Source organism: Muntiacus reevesi, chromosome X (assembly GCF_963930625.1).
Source record: "Muntiacus reevesi chromosome X, mMunRee1.1, whole genome shotgun sequence".
NCBI lineage: Eukaryota > Metazoa > Chordata > Mammalia > Artiodactyla > Cervidae > Muntiacus > Muntiacus reevesi.
Genome location: NC_089271.1, coordinates 123,144,110 through 123,160,338, shown reverse-complemented (window position 1 = coordinate 123,160,338; position 16,229 = coordinate 123,144,110).

Here is a 16,229-nt window from a genome sequence, read left to right as displayed (position 1 = left end):
TCCCAGTTTCCTATGCAATATTGCTCTTTACAGCATCGGACCTTGCTTCTATCACCAGTCCCATCCATAACTGGGTATTGTTTTTGCCTTGGCTCCATCCCTTCATTCTTTCTGGAGTTATTTCTCCATTGATCTCCATTAGCATATTGGGCACCTACCCACCTGGGGAGTTCCTCTTTCAGCATCCTATCATTTTGCCTTCTCATACTGTTCATGGGGTTCTCAAGGCAAGAATACAGAAGTGGTTTGCTATTCCCTTCTCCAGTGGACCACATATGGAATATATTCAATATTAATTATTTTCATGTCTTTGTATATTAATTATATAATTTCTATCATTGATGAGACTGCTTCTATCAATTTTCTCTTTTTGGTGTTATATTTTCCTACTTCTTTTCATGCACTGCAACTTTTTATTGAATATCTTATATTGTGATTTGTTTTGCCACTGAGTACTAGAAATCATTGTATTCCAATAAATATAGTTTAGCATTCGTCTTGGACACCATTATATTACTTGGAAATAGTTTCTACTTTGGGAATTTTACTTTGAGTTTATTAGTTAGGACCACAGAAACCTTTATCTAGTGTTAATTTTGTCTCCCTACCTAGAAAATACCCTTCTGAGTGTTATTTCTAACACCCCATATATTATGAGGTTTCCAACTTTGGCCTGTGGAAACAAGAACTATTCCCAAAGTGAGTTAATAGTATTATTTCCCTGGCTCTTTTTGGTTGTTTATTTATTTGACCTCAGGTAGTTTCCTCATTTTCATGCACTAAAATAGTACTCAGCAGAAAAATTGAGGAAGATCATCTTATTTTATTCTGTCCTGTGAACTTTAATTGTGTTAGTCTTCCCAGACTTGTAGCTCTATCTCCTCAACTCAAAGAGATTGCCAGGCTTTGTCTGGGTTCCTGATCCCTGCACTGAAACCTTTAAACTCTTTCTAGGCAGTAATCTGGGACAATTATAAGGCTCACCTTGTCTCCTTCTCCTGTTTTTAGAAATTACTGTCCTGTTCTACTTGACCTGGAAATTATTGTTTCATATATTTTTTTTCTGAATTTTAAATTATTTTAGGTGGGAAGGTAAGTCCAGTTCAATGTTGATCAGAAGTGAAATTGAGATATTTAGTGTAACTGTGGTAGGCAGAATAATTGCCCCCAAATATGCACACATCCTAATCCTTAGTACCTGTGAATTTGCTAGGTTACATAGTAAAGGGGAATTAAGACTGCAGATGGAATTAATGTTGCTAATCCTTTGACCTTAAAACAGGATTATGGTATTTTATCTGGATGGAACCAAATGAAGGGCATCCTTAAAAGTAGAAGAGGGAGGCAGAAGTATAGTTCAAAGTGATTTGATGTGAGAAGACCTCAACCCATGGTTGCTGGCTTTGAGGACAGGATAGAGGAAGATATTCTCAAGCCAAGGAATGCAGAAAGCCTATAGCAGCTGGAAAAAAAAATAAATGGATTTGCCCCTAGAGCCTCCAGAAAAGAATGCAGTATTGACAAAAACTTGATTTTAGCCCAATGAGACCCATCTCAGAATTTTGAGGTACAGAATGATAAAATATTTGCACTGTTTTAATTCAACAAGTTTATTGCAATTTGCATCAGCAACAATAGAAAATTAATATATATAGGTGAGAAAATAAGACTTGAAAGTTTCATAGTTCAGAGTTAGAGTTGGATCATATGCCAAGGTGAATTATATCAGGTCTTAGCAATTAGACTAAGCTACAAGAACTCAGAATCCAAGCAAGTAGTGTGAACAAGACCATCATCAAGAATAGAAATTTGATCTACACTAAAGAATTTTTGTTAGATTTCTCAATATATTTTTTTGATGAGTGAAGGAATTTGATGACGATTACAGTTATTCAAGAGGGAAAAAAAGAGTGAAGGCACAAAGCTAGGTTAGAAACAATTGAGATAAATTCTGACAGTCCTGGTACAATGACTTTCAAGGTGTGTAAAAGTTAGTCTGTGGAAATGTTGCAAATGCACTTATAGTCAGACATACTATGATGTCTGATGCTGGGAAAGATTGAAGACAGGAGGAGAAGGGGACAACAGAGGATAAGATGGTTGGATGGCACCACCGACTCGATGGACATGAGTTTGAACAAGCTCCAGGAGTTGGTCATAGACAGGGAAGCCTGGAGTGCCCCAGTCCATGAGTTTGCAAAGATTTGGACACAACTGAGCAATAGAACTGAACATTCACAGCTAGGACATCAGCTATCAGTTAAATATTCTATTCAGTTTATATCAACCTAAGCATGATTGTTCACTAATGGATATTAATCTTATGGTTGCTAGAGGATTAAGAGATTGCCAGGGTAAATTATGACAACATCCATCTCAAAATAGAGAATTATTTTTCCAAGAATCATCAACTTGTTATAATAACTATTGCCAATGAAAATAAATCCTCAGTGGCACATAAGTAATGATGCTAATTATTGACTTTACACTTACTGTTTCTGTTTCCTGTTCAGCCTTCAAACAAACTCTTGTTTGTCCCTCATTTATTGTCAGCATGCAAATGCGCCTCCATCTCAATGAATAGGATTGTAATTGTTAAAATGTAAGCCATTGTCTTAATAAACAGCAGTGTTCAGACTAATGCAAAATAAAATAGCCAGGCAATTAACCATTGCACCATACAACAATACCTAGAAAAACAATGAAAAGAAAATATATTCCACTATTAATAAAAAAATTTTCCTTTATCAGAAAACAGCAGGGAACTGATTTGCCTATCTATACTAGTGTGTGGTTAATATGCAACTATGGAGATTGTAAGAATCTAGTTTTGAGGACAAAGTGGAGAAGATTTTACATGCTATGAATATGCATTTCAAAGTACTTTGAGTTGATTTTCCAAGAAAAAACTGCATACTTTAAAAAATACTTTCAAGTCAATTTCAGTCAGAAGGGTTATTTATGATTAGACAATTGAATCTTTCATTGAATTTCCTCCCAATATAATAATACATGGTTTTTTAGCTTATTTAATATCTCAGCTTTATTGAACACACAGCCATTCAAAGTAGCCCATTCCAATCCTATACAGTTCTAATTGATAAATATTTCTTCTTTAGGGGGACACTGTTTATGCCCCTGGCTACTTATCTCTGATGGCACTCATGGAGTCCTTCAAATATGTGAAGTCAGCAAAATGTGCACCCCACCAAAAGACTCTTATTTCTAGACAAATATGACCAGGTTTTTTAAACATGTGCATAAATAAAAATTATTGATATAACTATAGCACTTTACATGTATCTCTAATAAATTTGACTTGTGTTCTAGTCTATGAAGACATATTTTTTGGTTTTAGCATACTTAGTCTTTTTCTCATTCTAATGTTATACACAAATTATAACTGAATGCTATCAATATTCTCCCTTGTAGAAGCTATAAGTTATTAATAGGAGAGATGTCTATGGCATTGGTGAATGCACTCTAGGTTGACAGGGAATCAGAAATTAGCACTGTCCCGGTGAGTTAGAGATCCTAACATTATTATCAGTTAGCCTAGACAGTTTCATCTTTTCCAGAAGGACACATTGAGACTCTGATGAAATACAGACATACTATGTCTATTGCTATATTTCCCTGATGTATTAGCCTAGTAAACTACTCAGCCATAAAAAGGAACACATTTGAGTCAGTTCTAATGAGGTGGATGAACCTAAAACCTATTATACAGAGTGAAGTAAGTCAGAAAAAGAATGATAAATATCGTTTTCTAATGCATATATATGGAATCTAGAAAAACGGTACTGAAAAATTACTCAGAGGGCAGCAATGGAGAAACAAACATAGAATATAGACTTGTGCATATGTGGAGAGGGGAGGAGAGGGTGAGATGTATGGAAAGAGTAACATGGAAACTTACATTACCATATGTAAAATAGACAGCCGAAGGAAATTTGCTGTATGGCTAAGGAAACTCAAACAGGGGCTCTGTATCAACCAAGGGAGTGGGATGGGAAGGGACATGTGAGGGAAGTTCAGAAGTGAGAAGATATCGTATACCTATGGCTGATTCATGTTGAGGTTTGACAGAAAACAACAAAATTCTATATAGCAATTATCCTTAAATAAAAAGTAAATTAATTAAAAGACCAAATGGATGTATTAATTAGTGGTCATTAGTATAATTTCATAATTGTTAACAACTTACTTAATGATTGATTTTACAATTTTACTGAAATCAAGAGACGTCATCAAAATGCTCTTTTCTCTAATGAAAAATAAGGACCATGTTTTTCCATATTCAGCCTTCCAAACCTTTTGATATTCTTCACGATGATGAAAAAATTGCCAGCAGATTTGGTGATGTAATTATTAAACTTGTTCACAACTTTCTTCAGTAATTTACTTGGATGAGGAGAGTAACCAGGTACTCTCTTATAGTCTGACATATCATTAGATGCAGTTTTCCATTACCATTGCTGATTACATATTTTCTGATCTGAATCTAATTCATTTTGCCTGAGAAGATAGAAACATAACAGGAACTGAGCATTTGCACTTTTCTTCATTATACATGAATATCACATTCTTTTCCTAAAGTATCAGACTCTTCCTTTTCTTGTTATTTATTTGTCTCTTTGGTTTTGGTTTAAACATTATATCAAATCTCATTTAGATGAGATTTATCACTTTGTTCAGTAAAGTTCAATTCATTTCAGTCACTCAGTAATGTCCGACTCTTTGAGACCCCATGAATCGCAGCATGCCACGTCCCCTGTTCATCACCAACTCCCAGAGTTTACCCAAACTCATGTCCATCGAGTCAGTGATGCCATCCAGCCATCTCATCCTCTGTCGTCCCCTTCTCCTCCTGCCCTCAATCCCTCCCAGCATCAGGGTCTTTTCCAACAAGTCTTGGCATGAGATGGCCAAAGCATTGGAGTTTCAGCTTCAGCATCAGTCCTTCCAATGAACATCCAGAACTGATCTCCTTTAGGATGGACTGGTTGGATTCCTTGCAGTCCAAGGGACTCTCAAGAGTCTTCTCCAACACCACAGTTCAAAAGCATCAATTCTTTAGCTCTCAGCTTTCTTCACAGTCCAACTCTCACATCCATACATGACCACTGGAAAAACTATAGCCTTGACTAGATGAACCTTTGTTGACAAAGTAATCCCTCTGTTTTCTAATATGTTATCTAGGTTGGTCATAACTTTCCTTCCAAGGAGTAAGCGTCTTTTAATTTCATGGCTGCAGTCACCATCTGCAGTGATTTTGGAATCTGCCAATTTCATCTTTATAATAGCATTCTTATTTTATAGCAACAATTTTGGAAATATTTCAATTACAAAAATGAATTTACACACAAATCTTATACCTTTCACAAAATGGATCACAGAACTAAATGGAAAACTCAAAACAATAAAACTCTAGAGTATAACAGTAGAAAATCTAGGTGATCTTGGATTTGGTGGTCACATTTTAGACACAATATCCAAAGGATGCTCTATTGATAAAAAGGCTAGTTTGAGCTTCATTTAAATTAAAAACTTCTGTCCTATGAAGAACACTGTTAGGATAAAAAGACAAGACACAGAGAAGGAGAGAGCATTTGGAAAACACATGTAAGATAAAGGAGTTGCACCCAAAATATACTAAAAAATAATCCTAAAACTTAACAATAAGAAAACAAACAACTCATTTAGAAAGGGGCAAAAGATCTAAACAGACCTCTCCACAAATAAGATATACAGATGGAAAATAAGCATGTCTAAAGATATTCAACATCATAGTACATCAAGTAACTTAAAATTAAAATGACAATTAGATACCACTACAAACCCACTGGAATGGCTAAAATCCAAAACATTGACAATACCAAATACTGTCTAGAATGTGGAACAATGATATTCATTCACTACTGATGGGAATGCAAAATAGTAATCTACTTTAGAAGACATTTTGGCAGGTTTAAAGCAAAGCTAAATATACTCATACCATTTGATCCAGCAGTTGTACTATTTGGTATTTATCCAAATGAGTTGAAAACTTGTATCCACACAAAAACATGCACACAAATGCTTATAGCAGCTTTACTTACATTTGTAAAAACTTGAAAGCAACCAAGGTGTCCTTCAATAGGTGTATGGATAATCACACTGTTTTAAGTCCAGACAATGAGATAATACTCAGTGCTAAAAAGAAATGAGCTATCAAGCCATGAAAAGATATGGTGGAACCTTAATGCTTATTACTAGTAAAAGAAGTCAATTTGAAAAGGCTATATAATGTCTGACGGATGGTTTGATGGCATCACTGACTCAATGAACATGAATTTGAGCAAACTTCAGGAGATGGTGAAGGACAGGGAAAACCTGGCATTCTGCAGTCCATGGGGTCGCAAAGAGTCAGACATGACTGAGCCACTGAACAACAACTGCAACAACAACAGCATTCTGTGTGACTTCAACTACATGACATTCTGGGAAAGGCAAAACTAAGGAGAAGTAATAAGATCAGGGATTGCCTGAGGTTGAAGGTAGGGTGAGAGGGAGGGATGAACCATTTGAAAGATTTTTTAAGGTACTGAAAATATCCAATATGATATTACACTGATGCTTATATCTCAGTATATATTTTTTTATACTTATAGAATGTATAGCACAAAATAGTAAATCCTAATGTAATCTATGTACTAATAGCTTATGATGAACAATATTGGGTTTGTGATCTCCGAAGAAGATTTAGCTTTGCGATCAGGGACCAGGCTTGATTACTCGGAGCTTTTGTGTGGCAGAAGTTTTATTACAGTGAAAATGGACAGAGAAAGCTTCTGAGATAGACATCAGAAGTCTTATCAAGGCCTTATATACTTTTACCAGACCCATTCCCACAACATACATCTTAAATTAACAAGATTAGAACTAACAAGAGAAAGGTCTTACCAGACCCACTCCCATAATGTATGTCTTAAGATGACAAGACTTTTGGCAACAACTCAGCCAATGAAAAGCCATGAAGTATTTGTTTATTACAGCCCTCCACACTTCCCTTTCCTCTCTATAAGAGAGTTATCCTTATCTTGCCCTGGTCATGGAGGGACTCACAGGTGGCTCACCATGATTGCAGACCTCAAATTGCAATTCTCAGCTGATCAAATATAAACTCCTTTTTTTTTTTTGCTAGAGAAATAGCTAGCAGTTTGTTTGTTTTAGGTCGACGTTTTAGTGGCCAGTGCAGGCACCAGAGAAGACTTTCAGTTGCTCCAGAGCTGATGAGCAAGCAGATGGATGGTACCGACAACTGAACCCACTGTTGCCCACTGCTTTTCTCACTAACCCTGGAGTTTGAAGGTATACCTTTTTTCTGGATTTGAGTCTCCCCTTTTGCCTTTTTGAAGCTGTCCAGGTTTTATTCATCATCTATTTTAAGGTTTCATGTTTCTGGTTAAGGCTGTGTTCTGTATGCAAGTACTTGTTTAGCACTTCATTCTAATTTTGAAAGCAGATCGTTTCAACTGAAACTGGCTGAAAAGCCTTTCACCCATTCTTTCAGGAAAAGGGGTTGTTTCACTGAAACTGCCATTTCAGCCATGAGTCCACTTCTGTGGAAGAGGAGCTGTTCTTAGCAAACTGGCTGAGAAGCCTGCTGCCTGACTCCTCCAGGACCAAGCTGTTCCCCTTAGAACTGGCTAGTATTAAGTCTGCAGGGTATTTGAGTTACAAGCTATTCAAATAGAGCTGTTTGAGCTATAAGCTTTTTAAGCTGTTTGAATATTGCTATTTTACTCTAGAGAAAAAAAGTCTCTGAGAAATGGGATCCCGGATATCTAAACATTTTGAGGGCCCTCTCTTATAGGGACTCAAGTCAAATTTAAGTTTGAACACCTTAGACTTTCCTCATGCACATTTCTAACTGAATGAACAGACCTGCCCATAGCTAATTTAGAATATGGTCATTATGAAAAACTTTTGAAATTCCCAAACTCAATTTTATTAAAATTGAATTGGATCACTATAGCTCTAACATTTCCAGAAATGAGTGATAAGCTGATTTTGATTAGTACTTTGAGGCTTCCAAATGTTACTGGTAGCTTCTCTGCAAAGTTTCTGTAGAGAAATCAACTGATAGCCTTATGGCGATCCCCTTGTATATGATCCTTCATATACTATATCAATCTTTATATACTGTATGATTCTGTATATACTGCCTTCAGAATTCTCCTTTTATCTTTAATTTTGACATTTTAATTATCATATGTCTTGGTGCGGTTCTCTTTGAGCTCACTTTGGGACTTTTTGCTCCCTGTACCTGGATATCTGTTTCCTTTTCAGGTTTGAAAAATTTTCAGGCATAACTTCCTCAAATAATTTTTGATTCCCCTTTCTCTCTTTTCATTCTGGAACTCCTATAATGTGAATGTTGGAATGCTTAAGGTTATCCTAGAGAATTCTTAAATTATGTTCTTTTTTTAAATTTATTTTTATTTACAATGTTCTTATTGAATGATTTCCATTATTTTACATTCCAGATCACTTATTCATTCTCCTGTATCAATAAGTCTGATATGCATTTATTCTTTTAAAATTCTAGCTATTGAATGATTCACTTCTGATTGGGTCTTTTGTATATTTTCTAGTCCCTTTTTGGGGCTTCCCTGCTAACTCAGCTGGTAAAACATCCATCTGCAATGCAGGAGATCCTGGTTCAATTCCTACGTCAGGAAGATCCACTGGAGAAGGCATAGGCTACCCACTCCAGTATTCTTGGGCTTTCCTGGTGGCTTGGCTGGCAAAGAATCCACCTTCAATGCAGGAAACCACTTTCACTGTTCACATAAATTGTTTTTCTTAATTAAGATAACATTTTTATTACCAATATTTTGAATCCTTACCCAGTAAACTGCTTATTTCTGTTTAAATTATTTTTTCAGGGTTTTCTCTGTTGCTCTTTAAGTTGAGGGTAGTTCTTCTGCCTTTTTATTTTGCTTAACTTTCTCTTCCTCTATGAATTTAAGTTAAACAAGTACCTACTGAAGTTCTGAGGTGGTGTTCTTAAATGCAGGAGTGTTTCTATATTATACAGTCTGCATATTCCTAATACCTTTTTTTGGAGATATGGATTTGATGTGGACACAATTCACTATTTCCTCCGTGTGCACTGGTAGCTATCACCTTGGTAAGGGGTGAACCTGAAGATGGAGGAGCTAGAACTTGCACCAACTATGAGGTGAGATTTTCTCTCTGCTCAATAGCCAACTGTCCTGTGAGGGGCATATTCTGCTCCCATATTGCTGGAGGAGAAACCCTGAGGGTCAATGTGCTTCCTGTTTAGGTACCCACACCTCTGCTCAAACACAGCCTCTGGTGAAAGTCTCTTTTTCTCCCTCACTTGCCAATGAGGGACTTACACATGATTCACTATACTTGCAGAGGCTAAATCATAATTCTCTGCTGATCCTGAATAAGCCCATTTTGTTCAATTGCTAAATTGTGTCTGATTCTTTGTGACCCCATGGACTGAAGCATGCCAGGCTTCCCTGTCCTTTGCCATCTCCCAGAGTTTGCTCAAACTCATGTCCATTGAGTCAGTGATGACATCCAACCATCTTGTCCTCTGTTGTCCCCTTCTCCTCTTGCCTTCAATCTTTCTCAGTGTCAGGGTCTTTTCTAATGAGTTGGCTGTTAGCATCAGGTGGCCAAAATATTGGAGCTTCAGCATCAGTCTTTCCAATGAATATTCAGGGTTGATTTCCTTTAGGATTGACTGGTTGAATCTCCTTGCACTCCAAAGGACTCTCAAGAGTCTTCTCCAGCACTACAATTTAAAAGCATCAATTCTTTGATGCTCAGCCTTCTTTATGGCCCACCTCTCACGTCCATACATGGCTACTGGAAAAACCATAGCTGTGACTATACGGACCTTTGTTAGCAAAGTGATGTCTCTGCTTTTTAATACACTGTGTAGGTTTGTCATAGTTTTCCTTCCAAAGAGTAAGTGGAAGGTTGCACTCACCATCCACAGGGATTTTGGAGCCCAAGAAAATAAAATCTGTCACTGCTTCTAATTTTCCCCCTTCTTTTTGTCATGAAGTGATGGAACTGTATGCTATGATCTTAGTTTATCGAATGTTGGATTTTAAGCCAGCTTTTTCACCCTCATCAAGAGGCTCTTTAGTTCCTCTTCATTTTTGCCATTAGAATGGTATTATATGAATATCTGAGGTTATTGATATTTCTCCAGGCAATCTTGATTCTATGTGATTCATCTAGCCTGGCATTTTGCATGATGTAATCTACATAGAGGTTAAATAAGCAGGGTGACAATATACAGCCTTGTCATACTCTTTGCCCAGTTGTGACCCAGTCAGTAGCTCCATGTCTGATTCTGTTGATTCTTGATCCACATACAGGTGGATCAGGAGACAGGTAAGGTGGTTTGGTATTCCCATCTCTTTAAGAATTTTCTAGTTTGCAAAACCCATTTTGCTGGTAGCCTATTTGTTTTAGGTCAACAGGAAGTGTACTGGAACTCTATATTCTCTGCAGACTTAAAACTGCTCTGGAGAATTAAGCATATTAACTATAAACAAATGCAAGAATTGATATGGGTTTATACTTTCTGACATTCGCATTAACAATTTTGTCCTTAAATAAATGAATAAACGGGCAGTCATTAATTTCCTCTCCTTTCATTTACTGTCCCTAGAGTTTCTCATCATAATACTCTGCACTTATTAAAATAAAAACAGTAAGGGCACCAAATAAATCTGTTTCATGAATATAACTTTGAATGTATTCACACTTTTAAAAAATTGCTTTGATTTTTGTGAAGTGAAGTGAAGTTGCTCAGTCATGTCCCACTCTGCGACCCCATGGACTGTAGCTGGCTAGGCTCCTCCGTCTGTGGGATTTTCGAGGCAAGAATACTGGAGTGGGTTGCCATTTCCTTGATTTTTGTAGTAGCCCTCAAACTGGTTTTCTTAACTAAAGAAATGTCTTACTAGTCTTTTCTACCATCAGTGTTCCTTTTAAATTCCATATTCATTATTGCAAAATCTATGGTTGAAACATTTCACTATTTTTTACAATATAAATTTTTTTCTTAGCATGGCATAAAAGAATGAACACGATGTTACTCAATCTATATTTTATTCCTCATATTCTTATAATATACTTTTCATTCACTGCTTATTATATACACCCCACACACAAACACATATTTATACACTACAATAATATTCACTCTTCCTTAAATATACTCTATTCTATTAAGTTCTCTGTGACTTTACTCATGATATTCCTTTTTTCTTATATCTCCCTCATGAATAGAGTTTCAAAAATTATTTAAAGTCTATCTAAATTTATGACATTTCAAAATTTTGCCAAATATTCCATGCTGAGTTGTCTGCTTTCTTCAAAAAAATGTTTTCCTAGGCTATTTTAGCTCAAAAGTTTGATCATTTATTGAGTTAGTCAAAAATTTCATTTGGGTTTTTTCATAAAATGTTTTGAAAAACCCGAATGAACTTTTTGCTCAACCCAATATTTACATATTTATTTTCTATGTTTTTTTTTGGATAACAGTTTCTTCTGGAAGGAGATAGTGCCTTTTCTTTTACTCAGAGCTCAGCATAATAACTTGCACATAGACAGAATTCAACTGCTTATAAACAATGTATACTGATTAAATATTAAAAATAACCATTTGGGGGCTTCCCTGGTCACATCCACAGTCCACCTTAAAGGAGATCAGTTCTGGGTGTTCATTGGAAGGACTGATGTTGAAGCTGAAACTCCAATACTTTGGCCACCTGATGCGAAGAGCTGACTCATTTGAAAAAAAACCTGATGCTGGGAAAGATTGAAGGCAGGAGGATAAGGGGACAACAGAGGATGAGATGGTTGGATGGCATCACCAACTTGATGGACATGAGTTTGGGTAAACTCCGGGAGTTGGTGATGGACAGGGAGGCCTGGCGTGCTGCGGTTCATGGGGTCTCAAAGAGTCGGACACGACTGAATGACTGAACTGAACTGAACTGGTCACTCAGAGGTAAAGAGTTGGCGTGCCAATGCAAAAGACATAGGTTTGATCTCTGATTCTGGAAGATACAACATGGTGTGGAGCAACTAAGCTTGTGTGCCATAACTATTGAGCCTGTGATCTAGTACCCAGGAACTGCAACTACTGGGTCCACACACCACAACTGTTGAAGCCCGAGCACTCTAGAACCTGTGCTTCACAACAAGAGAATCCACCACAATGAGAAGCCCCTGTCCTACAACTGGAGAGTAGTCCCTGCTCTCTGAAACTAGAGAAAAGCCATTGCAGCAATGAAGCCTCAGCCCAACCAAATGAATAAATAAATAAAATTATGAAAAAGATTAATTAAAAAATAATCAGTTTTAAAACAATGAATAGAACATTAATCTTTCAAAATATATTGCTACTTCTTTCATCTTAAGACATTTACTGTAAATAAGTTATATTTTTCTTTCTTCATTTTCTACAAGTAAGACTGGTCAGAAATTTTTTGAAAACTCTGAAGCAGAATTACAGTGGGCTATTAGCCATTGTTTGTGTACTGTTTTATATTTGTATCTAAAAATGTTATTTTCAGCTATTTCTCCAAATTATTTGAATAACCATACAAAGTCTACCTACCGCATTGTCACAAAGAATCTTAACAGAATTCCAAATGTTATGTTCAATATTAAACATTTTGTACAATATTCCACTAGATATTTTGCTATGCATGTATGATACTAGAATGATAAAAAATCTGAGAAATTCAACTCCATTTTAAAATAGGTAGCATGACAGCATCTACAGTCTTTGCCCTCCACAAAGATTTTTTTTTCTCCTTGCAAAAGACAAAGAAGCATAGTTAAGCCTGAGAAATTCTTTAGGAAGGTAATGGTGTGATGCTTCTGCAATAAGACAGAGATGGGAATTTCCATTAGATTCAAGTATTTCACTGAAGTTTTAAGGAGGTTGTTAATTGTAAGTCAAGTGACCATTTCCAAATCCTCAATTTGCCATACTGAACTGCTTAAAAAGGTCACTGATGTATCATTTTGCATTTAAGCACTCATCACTTTATTAACTTCAAAGGCTCTTATTAAAATGCTAGTATAAAGGTAAATAAGATTTTGTTACAAAAAGTCCACACTGTTATTCCTTTTTATTAACCAATACTTCTATTACTATATTCCCACTAGACAAATTCAAGCAATAGTGATTTTTGCACATAAATACATTAAATTTGAGCTTTTCCCCACTCTGTTAATACCACTTACAGTTAACTGCCCACAACACTCTTCTCAAGAGGAAATTTTTGGTAATATTCTAGTATACATTGTTCTGTTTATATACATTACTCATTGATTAGTGTGTTTGTATATATATATATATATATGTATATCCATGAGGTGAGGTGTGGTTTTTAAAACATATATAGTGCCCTGTGATTATTTTTATTGTGTTAAAATATACCTAAAGGTTTTTGCATGTTATATACAGGTTTATATTTTTCTTTTAATAATGAGCTAGCATTACATGGAGCAGCAATATAGCAAAGTCATTAAGAGTGAGAACTCTGAAATCAGAATATTCAGATTAGAATACTTGATAACCACTCGTTACCTGTGTGAGTAATAGCAAGTTATTTAACCTCATTGAGACAGTTTTCATTCCTACATACAGGAGAGTATGATAGAAAATTTCACTTTGGTGATCATGAGCACTGAATGAATTAATGCATGTAAATCATTTATGTTTTAGGATTACAGTAAATCCCTGTTAAATTGTAGATGTAATTATTGCATAGGTCGGATGTTTGATAATTTAGTAAATTATTTCTCACATGTTTCTTGAAGCTTTTCACTGGTATAAACAATTCAACAGTGAATATCTTTGCTAATATAACCTTACAACTTGTTGAATATTGCTCAAAATTAAATTGTTAGCTCAAAGCATATATGCATCTTAAATGTTATGTATGTCATCATATTGCTTTATAAAAAGATTATTATTTCATTGATTTGTAGAAGACGTTTATATTTTCTTGATAACAGAACTATGTTCGTGCATGTATGCTAGTTGTGTCCAACTCTTTGTGACCCCATTGACTGTGGCCAGCCAGGATCCTCTGTTCACAAGATTATCCTGGCAAGAATACCGAAGTGGGTTGCCATTTCCTTCTCCAGGGGATCTTCTCAACCCAGGGATCCAAATCATGTCTCCTGCAGCTTCTGCAATGGCAGGCAGATTCTATCCTACTGAGCCACTTGGGAAGTCCTAAGAACTATGTTCATCTATTATTAAATCTTCTTTTATATCAACATTTGCTCCAATTTTATAACTTTTTAGACTCTGACTTTATTATCATCTATCAAACATAATTTTAAACTTTTAATTAGATCAAGTTGTTTTGCTTTTTTCATGAATGATTCTTGGGTTTAAGATCAAGTGTCAGTGATTTTTTTCTTCAGAAAGGCCAGATAGTAAATACTTCAGATATTGTAGGTCACATATGGTCATTGTAACATATTTTTCTTCTCTGATTTTTGTCTTTATAAGACTTTTCAAAATATAAAAAACATTTTTGGCAGGCTAGATTTAGGTACAATTCAGATGTGAGCCATAATTTGCTGAACTTCCCCTTAAAAATGTTATAAAAGTATTCTACTATATTTCTACTAGTCTTTATAGTAAAAAAAAGTCAGTTTAAAATAAAAATATAAATCAGCCCAAAGACAAGATACAGAAAGAACCCTTGACTCCATATGAAAAAATGTGTTCACTGAGAAATTTTACATAGACTATTCTCACATAGATGTGTAATTCAGTAGTATACTAGATATATGGTATAATATACCTATAACCATCAAATAATTAAAAAATGTCTTCAGTTGACAGTACCCTAGGGTGATAGGTAAAAAACAAACAAACAAAACACTTAAAGGAATTAATCCAGAAACTAGGGAATTCCTAATTTCCACAATCTAAATTTGCCCAAATATGAAGCACAATCAAAAATTACAAAACACAGAAGAAAGCAGTTCAAAACATGAAAAAGTCAATGAAAACAATCAAGAGTGAAGTCCCAAGTATATTGTTAGTTTTTGCATTACCAAAAATAATACAACAAAAAATATTTTAAATGTTTAAAGAAATAAGAAAGTGAAAGTGTTAATCATTTTGTCATGTCCGACTCTTTGTGACTCCATGGACTACAGCGTGCCAGACTCCTCTGTCCATGGGATTCTCCAAGCAGGAATACTGGAGTGGGTTGCCATTTCCTTCTCCAGGGGATCTTCCCAATCCAGAGATTGAATCCACGTCTCTTATGTCTCCTGCATTGGTTGACAGGTTCTTTATCACTAGTGCTACCTGAGTTGGTGTGGAAAACAGCCGTGTAATACTAATAGAAGAGGAAACAATATCACTGAAATTAAAAACTCTGTTAAGTGTGGCTTCTATTCAGAGATACAGAGAGTTTGAAAGAGCATCACTCACAAAAGCATGGGCAAAGGGCAAATCTTTGATGTCTTGATCTTGTCTGACCACAGAAGTCTCAGGGAAATCAACCAAACTGATTTCTGAAATAATATAGGTCCTATCAGGGAGAAACATGACTTGAGCATTTGATTATCATGGACAGAAATCACTGACCTTCACATAAACCAGTAAGAAAATTCAGCTAGACAATTATTAAATGTTGAAGTATAACTGACTTGCAATATTGTGTTAGTTTCAAGAGTACAGCAAAGTGGGTCAGTTATTTTTATAGATTATATTCCATTATAGGTTGCTACAGGATGTTGAATATAATTCCCTGTGCCATACAGTAAATCTGTGATGTTTATCTATTTTATGTATAGTAGTTTTTATCTGTTAATCCCATACACCTAATTTATCCCTCCCCCACTCTTTTCTCCATTGGTAAATAAGGTGTGTTTTTTTTTTCCTACATCTGAGTCTTATCTATTTTGTATGCAGATTCATATTTCATTATTTTTAGGTATCACATAAAAGTGCAAATATAGTACTGATCTTTCTCTGTCTGACTTACTTCACTAAGTATAGTATTCTCTAGGCCTATTCATGTTGCTGCAAATTGCAGTATTTCATTCTTTTTAATGGTTGAGTAATATGTCTATATCTATCTATGTATCTATCTATCTACCATGTCTCCTTAACCAATCATCTGTTTATGGGCACC